The 21,501-nt window shown below is 44.2% G+C and overlaps 1 protein-coding gene across 8 annotated transcripts in view; it reads right to left on the reverse strand.

Moving 5' to 3' along the window:
• EYA2 (EYA transcriptional coactivator and phosphatase 2) overlaps positions 1-21,501 on the reverse strand; it is a 156,949-nt gene that overhangs the window by 36,936 nt on the left and 98,512 nt on the right. The window lies entirely within an intron of this gene.

The following is a 21,501-nucleotide window of genomic DNA, read 5'->3' on the forward strand; positions in this document are numbered from 1 at the left end:
GAACCCACTGGGGAGACTGGGCCCTCAGACTCCTAGAAAATGAATCTCCTCCCATCAACCAGACCTCATGCTGAAAATGAATTAAACGGGAAATACAAGCTCTGAGTGTTTGTTTAGTAACATTAAACAAGCGAAGTCCTACCTTTTTACTAATCTACTGGTTATGCTTTAGCAAAGAAGAACAATGAGAAGGTGGGATAGAAAACAAGAAATAAATCCCTTATAAAACCTAGGTGATCACAATCCATCCCTGAATGTGTCACCTCACCTCAGCCATGCACAGCTGCTGGAGCTTCCTAACATGGTAAAATTAAGCAGCCTCACTCAATTACCTGTGAGGCTCGGTTGTGGCACTAAGAGATGATCCAGGAGCCCCTAGGGATGTTAGCTGCTGTGCCACCATTAGATGTAACACCTGCTCCTTCCCATGGGATTGGAGACGCTAGCCACAAAGCAGCATCAGTTTGGAACAGTCTCTTGTGCAGTCTCTTGTGGGAGTACAATACAAGGACTGAAACTGTGCCCATCTAATGCAGGAGGGAAGACCCTTGCACTCGTACCTCATCTTCCTCTCCTGCCTGGGGCTGGGCACCTAAGCGCTTAGCTTGTAAAGAATAGGGAGGTTAATTACACACTCCCACTGTCAAACACTCTGCTTCAGTGTATTTCTCAATGGGCAGGAAAATCTCCAACTCCTTCTCTATGAGCAAGGTGGGCTCCCAAAAATGGAAAGACACAACTTTTTTTTACAACAGTTTGGACTGGTAGTATTTGAACTGGTAAGTGATATTAAAACTGTCTCCTTGTGATGTGCTCAGCCATCGCTGTTATTTCTAGCCAAGGAGGACTTCAGGATTACATGCTATTGCACAGCTCAAGTCAGGTGCCTGATGCTGTGAGATGCCTTGCATCCGCTATTCCTATTGGACTAAAGGCATCCAGACCCTCCTAGGATCTGGCTCCATTGCTCTGGGGGAATGATGTTTTGTTCTCTTGCTACAAGAGCAGCCATACTGGAGGAGACCAATGATCTATCCAGCTCCAGGGCTAGCACAGCTTCAGAGGAAGGCAAAAAATGTTCAGTCCATCAGGATGAAGTTTCTTCTTGATCCCACTTAGTGACTGTGGTGTTATTGTGACTTTAAGAGAATGAACAGACTCTTCAGGGAGTGGAAGCTGATAATCTGAGGAGGCAGTTGGTTTTAGACTGATAGATTGACCTGTATATATGTTATGTCAACAACAGACTTTATTAGATATATAGTTAAGTTACTAGCAATTAATTATTATTAAGACTAGTGGATTACTTGAATATAAAACAACACTGATCAGCTAATGCAGCTACAGAGGTTGGGGGGTTGTTTGAAGCTACCAGCAGACCAGGACACACCACCTCAAAGTGGCACCAGACCCAGCCAGAACAACAGATGCAAAACCTTAGACATAGCTCCACAGCTACGATGATCAACACACCCCACCACAACTCACCTTTCAAAACCCAGGGGACCCACTCATGCCCTATCACAACGCACGGTGTACCTCATCCAGTGCACTGAATGCCCCAATAACAACTATGTGGGTGAAACCGGACAATCACTAGGTTCTTGAATGAATTTACACAGGAAAATGACAAAAAACACCATATCACCTATGGGTGAACGCTTTTCACAAAACAATCACTCTATGTCTGACCTCTCAGTCCTCATCCTCAAAGGAAAACTGCACAACACCTTCAAAAGATGAGCCCGGGGGGTTAAATTCCTATAATTTTGCTAGATACTAAAAATTCTGGAATGAATAGACACACTGGATTTACGGGTTTCAGAGTAACAGCCGTGTTAGTCTGTATTCGCAAAAAGAAAAGGAGTACTTGTGGCACCTTAGAGACTAACTAATTTATTTGAGCATGAGCTTTCGTGAGCTACAGCTCACTTCATCGGATGCATACTGTGGAAACTGCAGAAGACATGTTCATGCTCAAATAAATTGGTTAGTCTCTAAGGTGCCACAAGTACTCCTTTTCTTTTTACTGGATTTATGGTTTACTACAATCTGTAACCTACTTAAACTACCTCCCCAGCTTTTTTTTTTTTTTTTTGCCTTTCCCTCCTATGACTGGAGAGGTGTTAATGGGCCATTTCACCTTGAATGCTCCCTTGAATATGTGTTAACTACTTATGCTAAACAATCTGTTTCACCTTGTATTTAACTGCGACACTAAGTATCTTTCCCAGATCTGAAGAAGAGCTCTGTGTAAGCTCAAAAGCTTGCCTCTCTCACCAATAAAAGTTGGTCCAATAAAAGATATTACCTCACACACCTTGCCCTAAAGTATGCATTAAAAATTCATGCATTTGTTACCACCTGCAGCTACAACCCCTCCAGTTGGCTGGCCCAGCAGAGCCAGTTACCTTCTACTTTAAAGCTCTTGGTGATATTGTAAAAGGAAGTGAGTAGGCAGTTTTATCTCTGGCAATCTCTCAAGTGTAAGTCATTCTCTCCTCGGTTTCTGGTTCCAAAACACTCTAGTTCCAAGCTTCTGTCTTGCAGGTAAATTGTTCAGACTTGCATGCCATTAGCAAAGGGGCAGAGCTGGCTGCTTTGATAACACATCCAGGATAACACATTGAGGCAGCTTGTTGTCTGAGTTTGTCTCTGTTTAGATATGTGCCAATTAACCTGACACTCTGGATGTTAGGACAATGTAATTCTGAGCCCACATTTTGAATTCAGATTTTTTTTCCTTAAATAAAAAAAACCAACCCTAGTATTTAAAACCAATCAGACTTTAACCTCCTGCCAAATACCTGTTTATGCTGTGAACAAATAATTACTTTTCTACAAGGAAGAAAGTATTAATTAAGAGTATTCATCAGACTCCTATTCTGTGAGGTTTATCTGATGGAGGTGTCAGCCAGAGGTGAGAGATGGATTAGTGCACAATCAAGGACTTTCCAAGTTAAATCTCCTCCTTGCGGTTAGCTGTTAATAATGAAGTTGTCACTAAAAGAAAGAATTTAATGGTTTTAATTGGGTTTAATTACTTGGAAACTCCTTGAAAATGGACCAGTTTGTTTGATTGCAATATATATAAAAAAGTGAAGGTTGTAAAGAGTGAGAGAGAGAGAGGGATGGGCCACATGTTTGAACAAAGACAGGTTGTAAGAATCATTTATTTTTTGGCTGTTGAGTTGCATGCCCTGATCAGAACGTGACGGATGGATGTGGCTTTCTCATCCATGAGTAACCAGCAGGGGTGTGCATGGGTTCTGTTATTTCTAGTGCAAGTAGGTGTGATTTTTTTGTATTGGGCTTTGTGCGGGGGGTGGGGGGGGATCCTTCAATTTTTTCCATGGCAATTTTTTTTTTAAGTCCGGGGGGGAGGGGACATTTATAGAGCTAGACTAATGCTAGATGTAGTCTTCTCCAAGCATTTCGGTTCCTAGATGGTAGAGCTATGATAAGATGGGGGTAAAATTTTCAAAAGTGCTTAAGTGACTTAGGAGTCAAGTCGCATTTCCAAGTGATTTAGGAGCCTAACTCTTATTGAAAGTCAGTGGGACTTATTGAAAATGGGACTTAGTCACTTAAAATTTCACTCCAGATATACAGTAATAAGTCACCAGTACCAGATGGTACTCGCTCAAGAGTTTTGAAAGAACTCAAATGTGAAATTGCAGAACTACTAACTGTAGTTTGTAACCTATCATTTAAATCAGCTTCTGTACCAAATGACTGGAGGATAGCTAACATGACACCAATTTTTAAAAAGGGCTTCAGATGTGATCCCAGCAATTACAGGCCAGTAAGCCTGACTTCAGTACCGGGCAAATTGGTTGAAACAATAGTAAGAAATAAAATTGTCAGACACATAGAAGAACATAATTTTTGGGGAAGAATCAACATGGTTTTTGTACAGGGAAATCATGCCTCACCAATTCTTTGAGGGGGTCAACAAGCATGTGGACAACGGGGATCCAGTGGGTACAGTGTACATAGATTTTCAGAAAGCCTTTGACAAGGTCCCTCACCAAAGGCCCTTAAGCATAGTGACCTGTCATGAGATAAGAGGGAAGGTTCCTCTCATGGATTGGCAACTGGTTAAAAGATAGGAAACAAAGGGTAGGAATAAAGGGTCAGTTTTCAGAGTGGAGAGAGGTAAATAGTGGTGTCCCGCAGGGGTCTGTACGGGGACCAGTCCTATTCAACATATTCATAAATGATCTGGAAAAAGGGGTAAACTGTGAGGTGGCAAAATTTGCAGATGATACAAAACTACTCAAGATAGTTAAGTGCCAAGCAGACTGCGGAGAGCTACAAAAGGATCTCACAAAACTGGGTGTCTGGGCAACAAAATGGCAGATAAATTCAATGTTGATATATGCAAAGTAATGCACACTGGAAAACATAATCCCAACTATACATATAAAATGATGGAGTCTAAATGAGCCGTTACCACTCAAGAAAGAGATCTGGGAGCCATTGTGGATAGTTCTCTGAAAACATCCACTCGATGTTTGGAGGGGAGGGATAGCTCAGTGGTTTCAGCATTGGCCTGCTAAACCCAGGGTTGTGAGTTCAATCCTTGAGGGGGCCATTTAGGGATCTGGGACAAAAACTGGAGATTGGTCCTGTTTTGAGCAGGGGTTTGGACTAGATGACCTCCTGAGGTCCCTTCCAATCCTGATATTCTATGAATGTGCAGCGGCAGTCAAAAAAACTAACAGAATGTTGGAAATCCTTAAGAAAGGGATAGATAATAAGACAGAAAATATCATATTGCCTCTATATAAATCCCTGGTACACCCACATCTTGAATACTGCATGCAGATGTGGTTGCCCCATCTCAAAAAAGATATATTGGAATTGGAAAAGGTTCAGAAAAGGGCAACAGAAATGATTAGGGGTATGGAACGGCTGCCATATGAGGAGAGATTAGTAAAACTGGAACTTTTCAGCTTGGAAAAGAGACGACTAAGGTGGGGATGTGATAGAGGTCTACAAAATCATGACTGGTGTGGAGAAAGTAAATGAGGAACTGTTATTTACTTCTTCTCATAACACAAGAACTAGGGGTCACCAAATGAAATTAATAGGCAGCAGGTTTAAAACAAACAAAAGGAAGTATTTTTTTACACAATGCACAGTCAACCTGTGGAACTCCTTGTCAGAGGATGCTGTGAAGGCCAAGACTATAACAGGTTAAAATAGGACTAAAGTTCATGGAGGATAGGTCCATCAGTGGCTATTAGCCAGGATGGGCAGGGATGGTGTCCCTAGCCTCTGTTTGCCAGAAGCTGGGAATGGGCAACAGGGTATGGATCACTTGATGATTACCTGTTCTGTTCATTCCCTCTGGGGCACCTGGCATTGGCCACTGTCAGAAGACAGGATACTGGGCCAGATGGACCTTTGGTCTGACCCAGTACGACCGTCTTTATGATCTCTCATTATGCCAACCCCATGACCATCTCCCAGAAGCTAAAAGGGCCCGTGAAACACATACACATGTATAGATATTTGCTTTACCTGAACTCTGCAAAATTCAGGTTTATTAGCCATCCTGTGCAACCTGAATGAACAGCCCTAATAACCACTACCACTGTAAACTTTGCCAGGCAAAAGTAAATGCCAGACAGAAAAAAACCTTCCCTGATTTCTTTTATTCACAGCTGCCTTTTTGTATATCCTGCTAACGTGATTTGGGAAGTAACAAAACAAACCCTGCTAACATCATCCAGGGCACCTGACAGGTACCTAAATACCAGCAGTAAATCCCAAGGCAGCACTGAATTAAATAAGATGAGATGTTCTTTTTGATCTGTTTCATACAATTGATTTGTCTCCTAAAATCTTTTTCTACGGTGAATGGCTAATGGAAAGTTAGTACAGTACTAAAAATAGTAAAAAATTTTCAAATCCATTTTAACAGAGTTGTCCATAGTACAAGCCAATCTTTATGTCTGTATCTTGAAGCAGCCTTTAACATGTGCTAAGCTGATGGGGTTAGCTGGGGATAGGGCAGCCTAGACTTTAACTTGACCATCTTAGCATACATTACAGTATGCACTGCCTTGTCTACACTGCAATTTTTCAAACACGTTAGCTAACATTGTAACATCAAACCTTTAAATCCTAGTGTAGACAAGGCCACAGTGAAAGTCACTAACCACCCCAAGGAGCTTGCAGTCTAAACAGACAAGACTGTAAGGGTAGGAGGAAAAAGTAGCATTATTATCCCCATTTTACAAATGGAGAACTCAGGCACAGAGAGACTTAGAGACCTAGTGACTTGCCCAAGGTCACAAAGGACATCTATGGCAGATCAGGGAACTGAATTCAGATCTCTTGCCTCTCAGTTCAGTGACTTATCCAATAGACCATACTGCCTCTCCTGAAAGTATCCTCCTTAGTCTGTCATCACTAACTATAATACAGAGAATGTCCTATTGAACATTAGAAAATCACTGATTTCTGGTTGCAGTCCATTTACAGGTCTCTTACTGTTGGATCCCCCATTCACAGCTTATTCAGCATATGATGCAATTCAGGTGAGCCTTCAGAGGAACTGATCAGCTTGTCTGGCACAATTCTGCTGTGTTCTTTCATATGGAGTTTTGCTGGCTGGAGACGGCTCATCAGAATGTAAATAAAGCTGGTGCTTTCCTAAGACTTGCATCTGGCCCCAATGCTGTTTTGGTTATACACATTACTGCTCCGATTCTCTCATATTGCATTATTTGTTTTCACTGTGATCTTGACAACAAACATCGTGAAGGATCCATTCCTTGTAGGGCTTAAAAACTGGACCCTCCGATTAAAAAAAGTCCTGCATACCTTTTTGACCTAAAGGAGAGTCTTCAATATTGGTCAGCAGTAATGTGGAATCCTGCCTCTAGGCTCTGGCCACTGGAGGGCAAACCTGTTGGAATCCTGATTTCTCTTGCTTGGCTAGCAGCCTCCTCAATCTTCTGTGCCATCCTCAGTATACCTCAAAGGTGATAATATGGATATTTTCACATTGTTCAAAAGCAAATTCTGAAAAGACTCAAATTACTGATGCTCCTGGAGTTGTGTTTGACAAATATTTCCCATTGGAGATAAAACAAGAAAATACACTGTGCAGTTATACTTTGCTGCCAGAGTAAGACATCTAAAGGGGCAATTATAGATCCAAAAATAAACCTGGAGCCTCGTATTCAAGAGGTGATTACATCTGCCTCCTATAAACTGTAGGGCAAAACCAAAGTGCATGCTCTCTTTTATCAGGCAGCTGGATGCTCTGAAATTCCCATTTGCTAAGTCTTCAATACCAGCATGCCTTTCTTTGTCGCCTTCAGACTGCAGTTTGTGGAGAGCATAGTAACCCTTGCTGGCCACACATTGAGGAATAATGTAGGATGCATTATAAAATATTAATTGCTTTTAGAATCTGCCAAAGGCTTTTTTCAGGGTACTATCGCCATGTTGTATCCCTATGTCTCTGTCCTGCACCATTTAAATTTGTTTCAAAATAATTTCCAAATGCCAGATGCAGAGCCATGGACGTGAGATCTCCTACCAGAAGACAGAGTGTATTTAGGATCAAGTGACTTGGGCCAGGAAATAAAGTTCAATCTCTTACCAGCAGACTTGTGTGTCACATGTTTATTGGAGGTATGACCAGAGATGGGTGAGAGCATCTTCTCAGCGGGCAAAATCGCTGAAGCTGCCAAGAGAAATCCCTCCTTCTCATCTTGGCAAAACTGAGGCCTGGTCTACATTAGGAGTTTAGGTCGAATTTAGCAGCGTTATCTCGATTTAACCCTGCACCCGTCCACACGACGAAGTCCTTTTTTTCAACTTAAAGGGGATTAGCGCTGAAATCAGCCTTGCCAGGTTGAATTTGGGGTACTGTGGATGCAATTCGACAGTATTGGCCTCCGGGAGCTATCCCAGAGTGCTCAGTTGTGACTGCTCTGGACAGCGCTCTCAACTCAGATGCACTGGCCAGGTAGACAGGAAAAGGTCCACAAACTTTTTAATTTCATTTCCTGTTTGGCCAGCGAGGCGAGCTCACCTGCACAGGTCACCATGCAGAGCTCATCATCACAGGAGACCATGCAGTCCCAGAATTGCCAAAGAGCTCCAGCATGGACCGAACGGGAGGTACAGGATCTGATCGCTGTATGGGGAGATGAATCCGTGCTGGCAGAACTCATTCGAAAAGACAAAATGCCAAAATATTTGAAAAAATCTCCAATGGCATGAAGGACATAGGCTATAACAGGGACCAGCAGCAGTGCTGTGTGAAAATTAAGGAGCTCAGGCAAGCCTACCAAAAAACCAGAGAGGCAAACGGCCGCTCCGGTTCAGAGCCCCAGGCATGCCGCTTCTATGATGAGCTGCATGCCATTCTAGGGGGTGCAGCCACCACTACCCCAACCCTGTGCTTTGATTCCATCCAAGGACTGGCAGGCAACACAGAAGCGGGTTTTGGTGGTGAGGAAGATGATGAGGAGGAGGTGGTTATAGATAGCTCACAGCAAGGAAGTGGAGAAACCGGTTTCCCCAACAGCCAGGATCTGTTTCTCACCCTAGATCTGGAGCCAGTACCCCCCGAACCCACCCAAGGGGGGCTCCCAGACCCTGAAAGCAGAGAAGGGACCTCTGGTGAGTGTACCTTTGTAAATATTATACATCATTTAAAAGAAAGTGTGTTTAATGATTAATTTGCCCTGGCATTCGCGGCCAGTACAGCTACTGGAAAAGTCTGTTAACGTGTCTGGGGATGGAGCGGAAATCCTCCAGGGACATCTCCATAAAGGTCTCCTGGATGTACTCCCAAAGCCTTTGAAAAAGGTTTCTGGGGAGGACAGCCTTATTCCGTTCTCTTTGGTAGGACACTTTACCATGCCAGGCCAGTAGCATGTAGTCGGGAATCATTGAGGAACAAAGCATTGCAGCGTATGGTCCCAGTGTTTGCTGGCATTCAAACAACATCCGTTCTTTATCTCTCTGTGTTACCCTCAGGAGAGTGATATCATTCATGGTCACCTGGTTGAAACAGGGTGGTTTTAGTAAGCGGACATCCAGAGGTGCCCGTTTCTGCTGGGCTGTTTGCCTGTGGCTACACAGAAATCTTCCCCGCTGTTAGCCAGGCAGTGGGGGGAGGGGTGAAGCCATCATCCCAGAGAATTGGGGGTGGGGGTGGGGGTGTGGGGGGGGTTAGTTGGGTTTCTGCTGCACGTGAACCCGGAAACCGCAGCCCCTCCTTTTAAATTGCCAACCCATTTTTTAATGGGCAATCCAACAGCTACTTTGTATGGGAAATGAGGGCGCTGACGTTTGAAGCCATTCCCACATGTCATAAAGGTTAACGAAGCCAAATGACTGTGGCTTATCATGGCTGCCTGCAAGCCGAATTCTGCTGCCCGGCCCTGCGTGAGTGATCTCTCACACCAAACCGGCATACCCTCAATAAAAGGCAAAATGCGACCTTGTAATGAAAGCACATGTGCTATGTCATGTTAACAGCAAGGTTTACTGTGAAAGAGTGTACCCATTGTTCTATAAAATGTGTCTTTTTAACTACCACTCTCCCTTTTTTTTTCCTCCACCAGCTGGATATGTTTCTCCTTCCCAGAGACTAGGGAAGATTAGAAGGAGAAAAAAAAGCACTCATGATGAAATGTTCTCTGACCTCATGCTGTCCTCCCACACTGACAGAGCACAGCAAAATACGTGGAGGCAGATAATCTCAGAGTACAGGAAAACACAATACGACTGCGAGGAGAGGTGGTGGGCTGAAGATGGTAGGTGGCATCAGCTTGCTGAAAGAAGGCAGGAGTCAATGCTCAGGCTGCTGGAGGATCAAACTCATATGCTCCAGTGTATGGTTGAGCTGCAGGAAAGACAGCAGGAGAACAGACCGCCGCTACAGCCCCTGTGTAACCAGACCGCCCTTCTCCCCAAGTTCCATAGCCTCCTCACCCACACACCCAAGAATGCGGTATGGGGGCCTCCGGCCACCCAGCCTCTCCACCCCAGAGGATTGCTCAAGCAACAGAAGGCTGGCATTCAATAAGTTTTAAAGTGCTGTGTGGCCTTGCCCTTCCCTCCTCCACCACCCCTCCCGGGCTACCCTGGCAGTTATCCCCCATTTGTGTGATGAATAAATAAAGAATGCATGAATATGAAGAAACAATGACTTTACTGCCTCTGCAAGCAGTGATCAAAAGGGGGAGGGGAGGGTGCTTAGCTTACAGGAAAGTAGAGTGAAACCGGGGCGGGGGGGCGGTGTTCCACCAAGGAGAAACAAACAGAACTTTCACACCGTAGCCTGGCCAGTCATGAAACTGGTTTTCAAAGCTTCTCTGATACGCACCACACCCTCCTGTACTCTTCTAACCACCCTGGTGTCTGGCTGCGCGTAATCAGAGGCCAGGCGATTTGCCTCAAACTCCCACCCCGCCATAAATGTCTCCCCCTTACTCTCACAGATATTGTGGAGCACACAGCAAGCAGTAATAACAATGGGAATATTGGTTTCGCTGAGGTCTAACGGAGTCAGTAAACTGCGCCAGCGCACTTTTAAACATCCATATGCACATTCTACCACCAGTCTGCACTTGCTCAGCCTATAGTTGAACAGCTCCTGACTACTCCCCAAGGTGCCTGTGTATGGCTTCATAAGCCATGGCATTAAGGGGTAGGCTGGGTCCCCAAGGATAACTATAGGCATTTCAACATCCCCAACAGTAATTTTCTGGTCTGGAAAGTAAGTCCCTTGCTGCAGCTTTTGAAACAGACCAGAGTTCCTGAAGATGCGAGCTTCATGTACCTTTCCCAGCCATCCCACACTGATGTTGGTGAAACATCCCTTGTGATCCACCAGTGCTTGCAGCACCATTGAAAAGTACCCCTTGCGGTTTATGCACTCGCTGCCTTGGTGCTCCGGTGCCAAGATAGGGATATGGGTTCCGTCTATTGCCCCACCACAGTTAGGGAATCCCATTGCAGCAAAGCCATCCACTATGACCTGCACATTTCCCAGAGTCAGTACCCTTGATATCAGCAGCTCACTGATAGCGTTGGCTACTTGCATCACAGCAGCCCCCACAGTAGATTTGCCCACTCCAAACTGATTCCCGACTGACCGGTAGCTGTCTGGCATTGCAAGCTTCCACAGGGCTATCACAGCTTGCTTCTGAACTGTGAGGGCTGCTCTCATCTTGGTATTCTTGTGCTTCAGGGCAGGGGAAAGCAAGTCACAAAGTTCCATGAAAGTGCCCTTATGCTTGTGAAAGTTTTGCAGCCACTGGAAATCGTCCCAGACCCACAACACTATGCGGTCCCACCACTCTGTGCTTGTTTCCCAGGCCCAGAACTGGCGTTCCATGCCATAAACCTGCCCAATTGACACCATGATGTGCACATTGCAAAGGCCCGTACTTTGTGAGAAGTCTATGTCCATGTCCTCATCACTCTCGTCACCACGCTGCAGTCGCCTCCTCCTCGCCTGGTTTTGCTTTTCTTGCAGGTTATAGTCCTGCATATCCTGCTGGATAACGCACGCGGTGTTTATAGTGCTCATAATTGCCACGGTGATCTGAGAGGGCTCCATGTTCCCAGTGCTATGGTGTCTGCGATGAAAAAAGGCGTGAAACGATTGTCTGCCGTTGCTCTGACGGAGGGAGGGGCGACTGACAACATGGTTTATAGGGCTGGCTTACAGGAAATTAAAATCAGCAAAGGGGGTGGCTTTGCATCAAGGAGAAACAGAATGGCACCCTCAAGGATACAACTCAAAACCTCGGGTTTAGCAGGCCATTGATTTCACAGAGGGAGGGAGGAAAAAATGAATACAAAACAAATCTGGTCTATTTCTTGTTTTGATCCACTTCATCTATCTTTATACATCTTGCTGGCAGAAGACGGTGCAGTATGACTGCTGGCCATCATCGTCTCCTGGCTGCTCATTAAAACACAGTGCAGTAGGACTGCCGGCAGGACTGAATCGCCATGAGACAAAACTTAAAAGGGTAATGACCTGGCTGAGTCATTCCCATGTTTGCCCAGGCGCCCGACCTCACCGAGGTCGTTTAAAAGAACACCCTGGAGTACGTCAACGATGGCTACCAGTCATACTGCACTGTCTGCCGCAAAAGGCAATGAACGGCTGCTGTGTAGCAATGCAGTACCGTGTCTGCCAACACCCAGGAGACATACAGTGACGGAGAGCTGAGCAGGCTCCATACTTGCCATGGTATGGTGTCTGCTCGGGTAACCCAGGAAAAAAGGCGCGAAACAATTTTCTGCTGTTGCTTTCATGGAGGGAGGGAGGAAGGGAAAGGGGGGCCTGACGATATGTACCCAGAACCACCCGCGACAATGTTTTTGCCCCATCAGGCATTGGGATTTCTACCCAGAATTCAAATGGGCGGGGGAGACTGCGGGAACAGTGGGATAGCTACCGACAGTGCAACGCTCCGGAAGTCAACGGTTGCCTCGGTACTGTGGATGCACTCCACAGACTAAATGCCGGATAAATGCACTAAGACCATTTGTGTGGGGACACACAAAATCATCTGTATAAAAACGCTTTCTGTAAATTCGACCTAACTTCGTAGTGTAGACATAGCCAAAGTGAAACCTCTTTTTCCCTTGTGTGTGTGTGTATGTGCACGCATGGCAGTGGTGAAACCAAAAGGCAGTTTCTTTAGATGAAAAACTCTTTTTTGCTCTTTTGTTATCCAAGCAGCAGATTTAATTCGGACACGTGGAGGTCAGATTGAAAATGGCAGTATCGTGCTATCCATCCTGTGTCACTTTTCACACAGCAGCAGTATGTTGAAGTCCAGTGCAGCACTACATGTTAGGTATTAATCGAATTTATTACAGTAGCGCCTGAGGGCCAACCAAGAATAGGGTCCCATTGTGCTAGGTGCTGTACAGACACTGTGTAGTAGATGGTCCCTGCCCCGTAGAGCTTTCAATCTAAATAGACAAGACGGACACGGGGTAGGGAAGGGGACAGAACACAAGGGCAGGTGTGGAGCGAAGATGAGGCAAAGAGACAGTGGAGGAGGGAGAGGGCGAAGATGGGAGCAAACGGTCACTCAGCACAGGGCAGAAAAACTCCAGCCAAAATGACGGAAAGTTCTCTGAATGTCCAGAGGTCCCTGCTTGTGCTGCTTCTGGTCCTTCTGTCTGGCTCCTCTCCTGCAGTTTTCCCCACAGGCCACATTGTGGGAGCGGCATGGGAAGACACCCTCTGGTTCCTTGTACCCACAGATTGGAAGGTCTCCCCAACCCAGATCTGGATCCAGGACATGCTTGGGGGAGGATGGGCCCCAGCTGGACTCCATTTTGCCCCCTGCTCCCCAGTGCAGCAGTCCCTTCTTTGACTGCTTCTGGTCCCACTGGCTGGAGTCTTACATAAGAGAATCCTATCTTTATAAGCGGGTACCTGTCCAGATATAGCTGGGGACAATGCCTTGAAACTGTTCTACTTTTTATCAGAAGATGGATAAAGTTCATTCATTGAGCAGATAGAGCAAAAGCGGATGGACTACTGGGCCTGTCAACAATAGCCCCAAATATGTCCCTGCTTTAAATGTGCAGCTTATGACACGGCGACAAGAATTTCATGGTAATTCAAAGGATCTCTGAGCAAAACCCCAGGAGTCCATTGATCAGAAAAGAATCTATCCTCAGAACTGCAGAGGCAAATGGCTCTTAAGCGCGATAGGAAATAATTCCTGTTATTAAGGCATATGAACGGCTTATGCCCACAGGTTTTGTCAGTCTACAATTTATTTCTCATCACCCTCCCTTCTCCCTCATCAGGAATGTAAAATAATTCTCATCCAAATCCCCGCACAAAGAAAAGGGCCACATTTTCTCAAGCAAGCCCCTAAAGGTCACATGTAAAACAGTGTGCACCTGGATGGAGACAGGTAATAATGGACACCAAACATTTACAACAGGTGTATTACATATAGAATTACCTGTTTGTGCCTGCATTTTACCTGAGGAAGTTAAGGTTTTTAGTACCTGCCCCTAAAATATCAGAAGAAAACAAAATGTCATGATTTAGAGATGCTCAGGAGCAGGCAGGGCCATCCCTAGCCATTTGGGTGCCCTACGCAGCCCCCCCCCCCCCCCCGGCCTCCTCCCAGGGTCTCGGAGGCAGGAGCTGTGGGGGGGGACTTTTGGGGGCCCCACAGGCCCAGAGTCACCCAAGGGATTAGTGTGGGGCCGGCCCCAGCCATGTCGATTGGGGGAAGGGATCCGCCCGGCAGTCACCGGCAGTGGTGGGAAGTGGAGCAGCCTGGCCCCAGCCACCTCTACTCCGCCAGCTCCCAGCCGCGTTGGTCCGCTTCCCACCGTCAGTGAGTGCGGGGAGGTTGAGGAAAGGACGCCTGCCGCACTCCCCGGCGGCAGGAAGCGGAGCGATGCAGCCCCAGCCCGCTCCGCTTCCCTTGCTCCGGCCCCAGCCGTTTCGCTCGGGGGTGGGGGAGGGGTAGGGAAAGGTTCCCCCGCCCCCTCACCGGTGGCGGGAAGCAGAGTGCCGTGGCTCCAGCCAGCTCTACTCCACCAGCTCCCAGGGCACGGGGCTCCACTTCCCGCCACCGGATGGGGGGGAACCTTTATCAAGGTGCCCCAAATTTCATGGTGCCCTACGCAGCTGCGTATGCCTAAGGACAGCCCTGGGAGCAGGCCTCCTTAGCTAGCACTGGTTTGACAATCAAGCACCATTTGTGAAATGTATTTTATGATAGAAATAATCCTTTAATACTCCTGGATGCCACACGTGCACTCTGCTTGGAAAATCCCTGGTTTACGTAAACTCTTCGACAAGAGATTAAATCTATAAAAGCTCTTCAGAATGTCTCCTGTGCCCATTTTTCGAACTGTCATGGGTCTTCCCTCTTTTGTATTCCTGCTTCCCATCAGCAGAAATTATTAATGTAGAAGTTTGCTCCCGAAATACACATTAGAAAATAATTGAATCACTGCGATTATTTATCCTTATATAGTCTGCCCTCCCCCCAATAATGAACTAATAATTGATACAATGACATGTCTAAAATAACAGACTCCTTATTACCTGAAATGACTGAATGCTTTTCTTATTTAACTTTAAAAGGGCATTAAATACAAAGTGTAGCCTCCAGTGGGTAAAAAAAACTCTTCAACTTCCTCAGAAAATCCTTCCCAAATTGTATTCATCTTGACTTAATCCAGGATCTACTGAGTGAATTAGGCTGTATTTGTTTTGAAAATCTATTTTATAGAGTTCCAGGGACTCTGTTTTCCTTAGGAAGGGCTTATTCTGCCTTTTTTGACCAGGATGCCTGCTAGCAGGCTCTAGCCTAGGTCTCTGCAGGTTGTTAATGTCGCGAGGTACCCAGCACATGTGACTAACAAAATGAAAATAAACACAGCTGAGCCAGGGAGAAATTGGAAGGTTTTCTCATTAAAGAAATAAAATAAACAGATGTCCTTAAGCACTTTGGCTCATGTTTGTCAAAGGAACGGAAAACTCTTAGATGTTTGAACAGCAGCAGTGATATAGGGCCACATCTCAAGCAAAAGAAGACGAATGTGGGGGGAGCCCTTGGCACTTTGAATTAACTAATAGTCCTCAAGGGAGAGTGCTTTTGATTTGAACCTTAGCAACTTCTACAAATAGTTTTTAACTGCTAAGTAATAAAATGGCTTTTTATTCCTTCTCAGTTTGTAAAGTAGTAAAGGACAGATCCAGCCATTAGAACCATGAATCACCATCAGATTTGATTAAATCCCTATGGTGTTTCAATTGGATAGTAGCTTTGGGGGCCTGTCTGAGCACATGGCAATGCACAGCACAAGCTGTTTTAGGCATAAAAGTGAAGGCAGAAAGAAAATCAGGGCTGGGATTTTGAAAGAGCCTTGTGTGCAACTGGTCGGAAGTTCTTTAATGAAATATTTTTTGTCTGAAAATGCCAATTCCCTTTTGTCAGGAAGGTTTCTTAGGTCCAGAATGGAATTTCTGGACAAAACAAGAGACACCCACCCACCCCAGGACAGCCAATAGCCCAGTGGCTAGGGTACTCACATGGGATGTGGGAGGACACCCACGTTAAACTCTTGCTCCAAATCAGGCAGAGCAGGAATCTAAACACGGGTCTCCCACATCCCAAATGAATGGATTACTTGCTACTCTGCGGGAGGTCTCTCTCCCTTGTTTTTCTGTGAAAAATTTTAAAAGATCTCAAGCTTGTCCCAATATGAAACCAAATGCCGAAACCTGGAAATTCTCTGTGAAACAGAATTTGTGTTTTCTGGCCAGACTTAGTCATGAGAGAGCTAGGCATCTAATTCTCATGGAAAGTCAATGGAATTGGGCACCTAATTCCCCAAGGTCCCACTGAAAATTCCTTAAAGCTGGTGTTGGAGTATAAATCTCAAAAGTCAATCAAGCACACAAGAGACTAGGAAAACCCAGAAATATACTGTAAGGGGTGTTGAAACTCTGGTTCAGGTTCTCCCTCAGACTTGAACCTGTCACTAATGAGGTTACACGGAGCAGAGACTCTGTGGATACAGAGGATTATTCCCCACAGTATATTTCCCTAGTGCTTTTCCCAGGCTAGTTTTAAAGTGTCCCAGTGACAGAGCTTTCATCACTTTCCTCAGAAAGTTTATTCCACAGTCGAATAATGCTCACCAGGAAGACACTTTTCCTTTCAGCATACTGGAATTCTCCGTTTGTGCAGTGTTCCTAAGTGAAGCTATACCAAACATGCATAGTTAAGCTGCAAACCACTTAGTTTCAGGGTTTTATTTTAACTGGAAATCTGGCCATGTTTATCGATGTGCGGTGAATCTATGCTGTTTTGGGCAAACTTGAGCCAATGTATAGTTTTGGGTGGAAGCTGTATAAAACTCAGTAGGTTTAACCTCACTTCAACTTGAACCTAGTGATTCTAGATGAATTTCACTGTGAAATACAGGGATCATTGTTTGAACCGAAAACACAGAGCAAGACAGCCAACCTTGCCTGTGTTATCTCATAAGATTAGCTGAAATAGATTCATTTCCGCAAAACACAAGTTTTTGACAGATTGACATTTTCCAATGGAAAAACATTCAATTAGAATATTTCCAACCAGCTTTAGTATGTGCAGTGGTACAGATTACACCCGCTTAAAACTGGGGTAAATTCCACTGTGCTTTCCTTGCCTACCATATGCTTTGTACTGCTGGTTGCTGGCCACTGATGGCTGAAATTCAGATAAATCCCCCAGACAGATAAGACCTGTGATGATATAGTATAAGAAAGATAGCTAATTTTAAATTCTCCCATTCTAAAGAAACTACATCCAGAAAATGAGTGTAAGAGCATAACTGTTTCTAAGTTTTTTTGTTTAAAAATTAGACACAATGTGCTCTGTTATGCATCTGCAGTGGTGTCTGTTAAAATCCAGTCAATCTGAGATGCTGACTAATTCCAGAAGGTGATGTGTATCTTACGTTCAAATTTACAGATCAAACCCCCTTGTCGACAATATTAAAGGGTTGATGAAGATCCACCAAAATTCCATGTTCTGATAGCAATGTCAGCTGTTTTCTGACATTTTCAGTTTTGTAATTCAGTGCTAAAACTAAATCCATTCCATTTCCCCCCAAGACTTGTTATATGGAAGGAGTAATTATAATACTAGATGTAGTTCTCTAGTCACTTTTTTTATTACAGTAGCACTCAGAGACCCCACTTAAGATTAGGGCACCATTGTGCTAGGCACTATACTAGCAGAGTAGGAGACATCACCTGCCCAGAAGAACTTAGTCTAAATATACAAAACAGAAAAAGTGCGGGAGTAAGGAAGTATTATTATCCCCTACTTAACATACCAGCAGCTGGGGAAAAAAAACTTATTTAGTGTCTCTCTTTTTCTCTTTACCATTCATTAAAAAAGTGTTAGAGTGAACTATCAAATAATTGTGTTTCACTGCTACTGGGAAGGAATGCAGAAAAGACCCCTAACAACTGGAACGTGCAAATTAAAAAATCTGTTGACAATTAAGGTTATAGAAGCTATGAAGAACGGGTTTAGAAATTTCCCAAAATTTGGGCATAGGAAGAGGAGAATAGGTCAATGAATTCTCCTGACAAGAGTATTTGCTATTTCCTTTACCAAGTATTAAATTAACAGCACGTAAAGAGGCACTTTTCTGCCCTGCGTCTGGTTATTTCAAACCAAAACTTGGAACGAGAGGCCAAACCCGGTAATGTACCATCCTCCTGCCTGAGACCTCTGCACTGAATTCAGCTAAAGCTCTAGTAACATTGCAATTGGTTTTAACTCACTTATTTCCCCTTGTGTTTTCCTCAGAGGCCAGTACTTCGGTGTTCAGTTCTTTACAGACCTAATAAAGAGTGCAATCATCCTTTCGAAGGCATGGAAGCTCTCTTTAATATGTGCCTGAAGGGATTATATTAAGGGTGTATATTAAGCCATAAAAATGAACTGCTATGTCTATTGAGCATTCTAGTCTCACAACAAATACTCTACACCCATACTGTAAGCAGAAGCCTGTGGAACAGGTTTCTAAACTCTACTGAATACAATATTCAGGGTTAATTGGATATAGCGGTGGAACCTTGTTTTGCTCTGCATCCAGGGGCCTCCTGCTGAGAGGCAAGGGGGTGGAGAAATTTTCTCCCGCTTGCCAGCTTCTCTACCACATTCAGTTAGATCAAAAACTCACTTTACCTGCCCATGGAAGATATTTTGTTATTTTGATAGCTATTCCACTTCACAATGGGAACAGCAATGGCACATCCCCTTAATCACAAGCATGGCAACTGAGGACCAACCTCTGTCCTGACAGGCTCAGCTGGGAATTGTACCCTCAGCATATAAGGCTATCTTTTGACTTCCAGGATGACATGCTGACCCCTCACAATACAGACACAACTCATAGGTGCACGGAAGCTTCCATCGTACTTCAAGTCTCACCTTTTCTACAGCTGCTCCTCCCCCAGCTCCCTCTCTAAGGCATAGGAAGCACTTCTTTTAAAAACTTTATCCCACCTGTTGACATTTGTTTGTGAAAAAATACCAGGAAAGAAAATAAAGGGAGACTTGGAGCTCACAGGCCACTTTTGATTTCCAACAGAGGGGATATGTTGCATGGACTGCATGCGAAACCCATTAAGATTAAATATAAGGAGGCTGTATAGTCTGCTGCCCAGAGCAGAGGACTGAGGCTGGGAGATAAGTAGAAGCAGAAGTCCAGGCTCAGCCATTAACATGCTGTTTAACCATGGGCAAGTGATCAGTCCAACTTGTGCTGCAATTATGATTATTATTTATTGGTGCTCCATGCTCAGTGCTTTCCAAACACTTCCAGAGGACAGTCCCTGCTCCAAGGAGCTTATTAGCTAAGGAATGGCCTGGCTTTGAGTGGGATGTTCCCGCCTTATAGTTGTGACCTGGAGAAAATAACTAGGAGCTCCAGCACTAGACGTGGTCAGAAAATTTCAACCAAAACAAAGTTTTGATGAAACCTGAAAAATACTGTGAATTTTTATTTATTTATTTTGCAAAAGAGGTTTTGGTCAGCTCTACCCTACTAGTATGGTCAATGAGGTACTGCTGGTAGAAGTGTGCGCTTTTGGAGGTGAGAGACCCAGGGTTCTAATCCCAGCTGCCCCAGTAGAAGAGGGAGATTTAATTAGTAATGTGTCTGTCTAATTAGAGGCATGTGTATCTTTAATATCAATTATGGATAAAGAGAATATATTTTAGGCCTGGATATCTGAGATTAATACTTTCTGTATTATTCAGGTATGAAATTTTGGAGCTCTATTCAACTCTGACTTGGCTGCTTCTCTCATATTTGTGAATTCAACTTGCTTAAACACTTCTGGATTGGGTTTATTATTTAATGGTTCCCATGACAGAAGTTTGGTGTGTGTTCCATTTCCCTTTTGATTTAAATTGATTTTGGATCAGGCTCTATTTCAATATGGGTCTTTAGATCAAAACCTTGGCTAATCATCGTTTTAGTTTGGAGCCATTTTCCTTATAGAAAAGTTCTATGGAATTCAATAGAGATGAAACCAGTAGGATCTGTTGAAATTCAATGGGGTTCTATAAAAGTTATTCAAAAAATCTTTTAGAACTTAATAAAAAAGGAGAGCCTTTCTAACGATATTTTTAACCACCCCTTCAAATTCTATAATTCTCTATTCTACAGAATGCTTAAGAACTACCCTATGGAAAGGTTCTCACTTTATTTTCCATAGAGCTTTTTCATACTGGACAGCCAAGTGTGTTTTCGTTTTCCTGTTTTCTCCCCTCAATCCCTTATGCAAGTAGGTTTTCAAAAGTGCTCAGGATTAGCCTACCTCTGCTTCCATTGAAGTGAAAGGTAAGATTCCCACTGAAATCAACATGAGTTTTACCACTGAAGTCAATGGGAATAGTTATGTCCATGGTAAGTGCTTTTGAAAATCTTAGTCTAAAGTTCACTTTCTCGGTTCTCCCTAACCTTCGCATGTGCTCTTTCAGAATACACAGCCTATGTTCACATAGCCTCAGTTACAGCTCCCTGATCCAGAGACCAATCTATGTTGGCCCCAGTGCGGTAGGCTCCAAGTCATCTCATCTTAGTAGAGGATCTGTACAGCGTAACTGAACTCAACCACCACCATTGAATTACCTTGCCCCGACATACTTCCTGTGCCCAGGATGGCTAGCACAGGAGCTGACTTTGCACCAGCATGGAGTTGCCCTCCATTAGGGAAATTCTCCATCAGCCGTTTACCACCAAAACTCAATCCTCAGTATGATTGCACAAGTTTATTTTTCTCTCTCTTGCCTGTTCCTTTTCTATTTTTTGCATGCAGCCAGGTGGGAACTTACACGTCTGCTGCAAATTGTCTCATTCATTACATTCAGTGGGAAAAGAAACTATTCCAATTACCTGGTACAACATAGGCCTGAATAAATCCCTGTTCGGAAATGTGTGCTTGATTTTCAGAAGGTGCTGCTAGAGGTGTTAGTGGCATTCCAAATGCTGCAGTGGATTTCTGCACCACAAACACCATTTTATATCCTTTACAAGTGTGCACATCTAACAGCGGACAATAAATCTATCTCACTAATTACACATCCAGGTTGTTATAACCATCATAAATCAAGTACAGCTGGTAAAGCCATAAAATGATGTCAAATCATATTCCTAGTTTCTAAAGAGAAATAGGATTATTTGCCAGTCTCTCAATGAAGCTGCAATGTTAAAAGTCATACGCAGAAATAGTTGTCAGATAGGTTATCCACCTTTAATTAGGTAATGATATTGTCTTTTTTTCTCTCCTCATTTAAAAATGCTTGACATTATGTAAGTCAGTCATTTGAACAAGAATTTATAATAGGAAAACTGCCATACAAATAAATGAGGCATAAGTACTATTATTATTAAGTACCTGTTGTTTCAGAATTCCTTAGCAGCTAAGTTCAG

The sequence above is a fragment of the Chelonia mydas genome, chromosome 13 (genome assembly GCF_015237465.2).
Source record: "Chelonia mydas isolate rCheMyd1 chromosome 13, rCheMyd1.pri.v2, whole genome shotgun sequence".
NCBI lineage: Eukaryota > Metazoa > Chordata > Testudines > Cheloniidae > Chelonia > Chelonia mydas.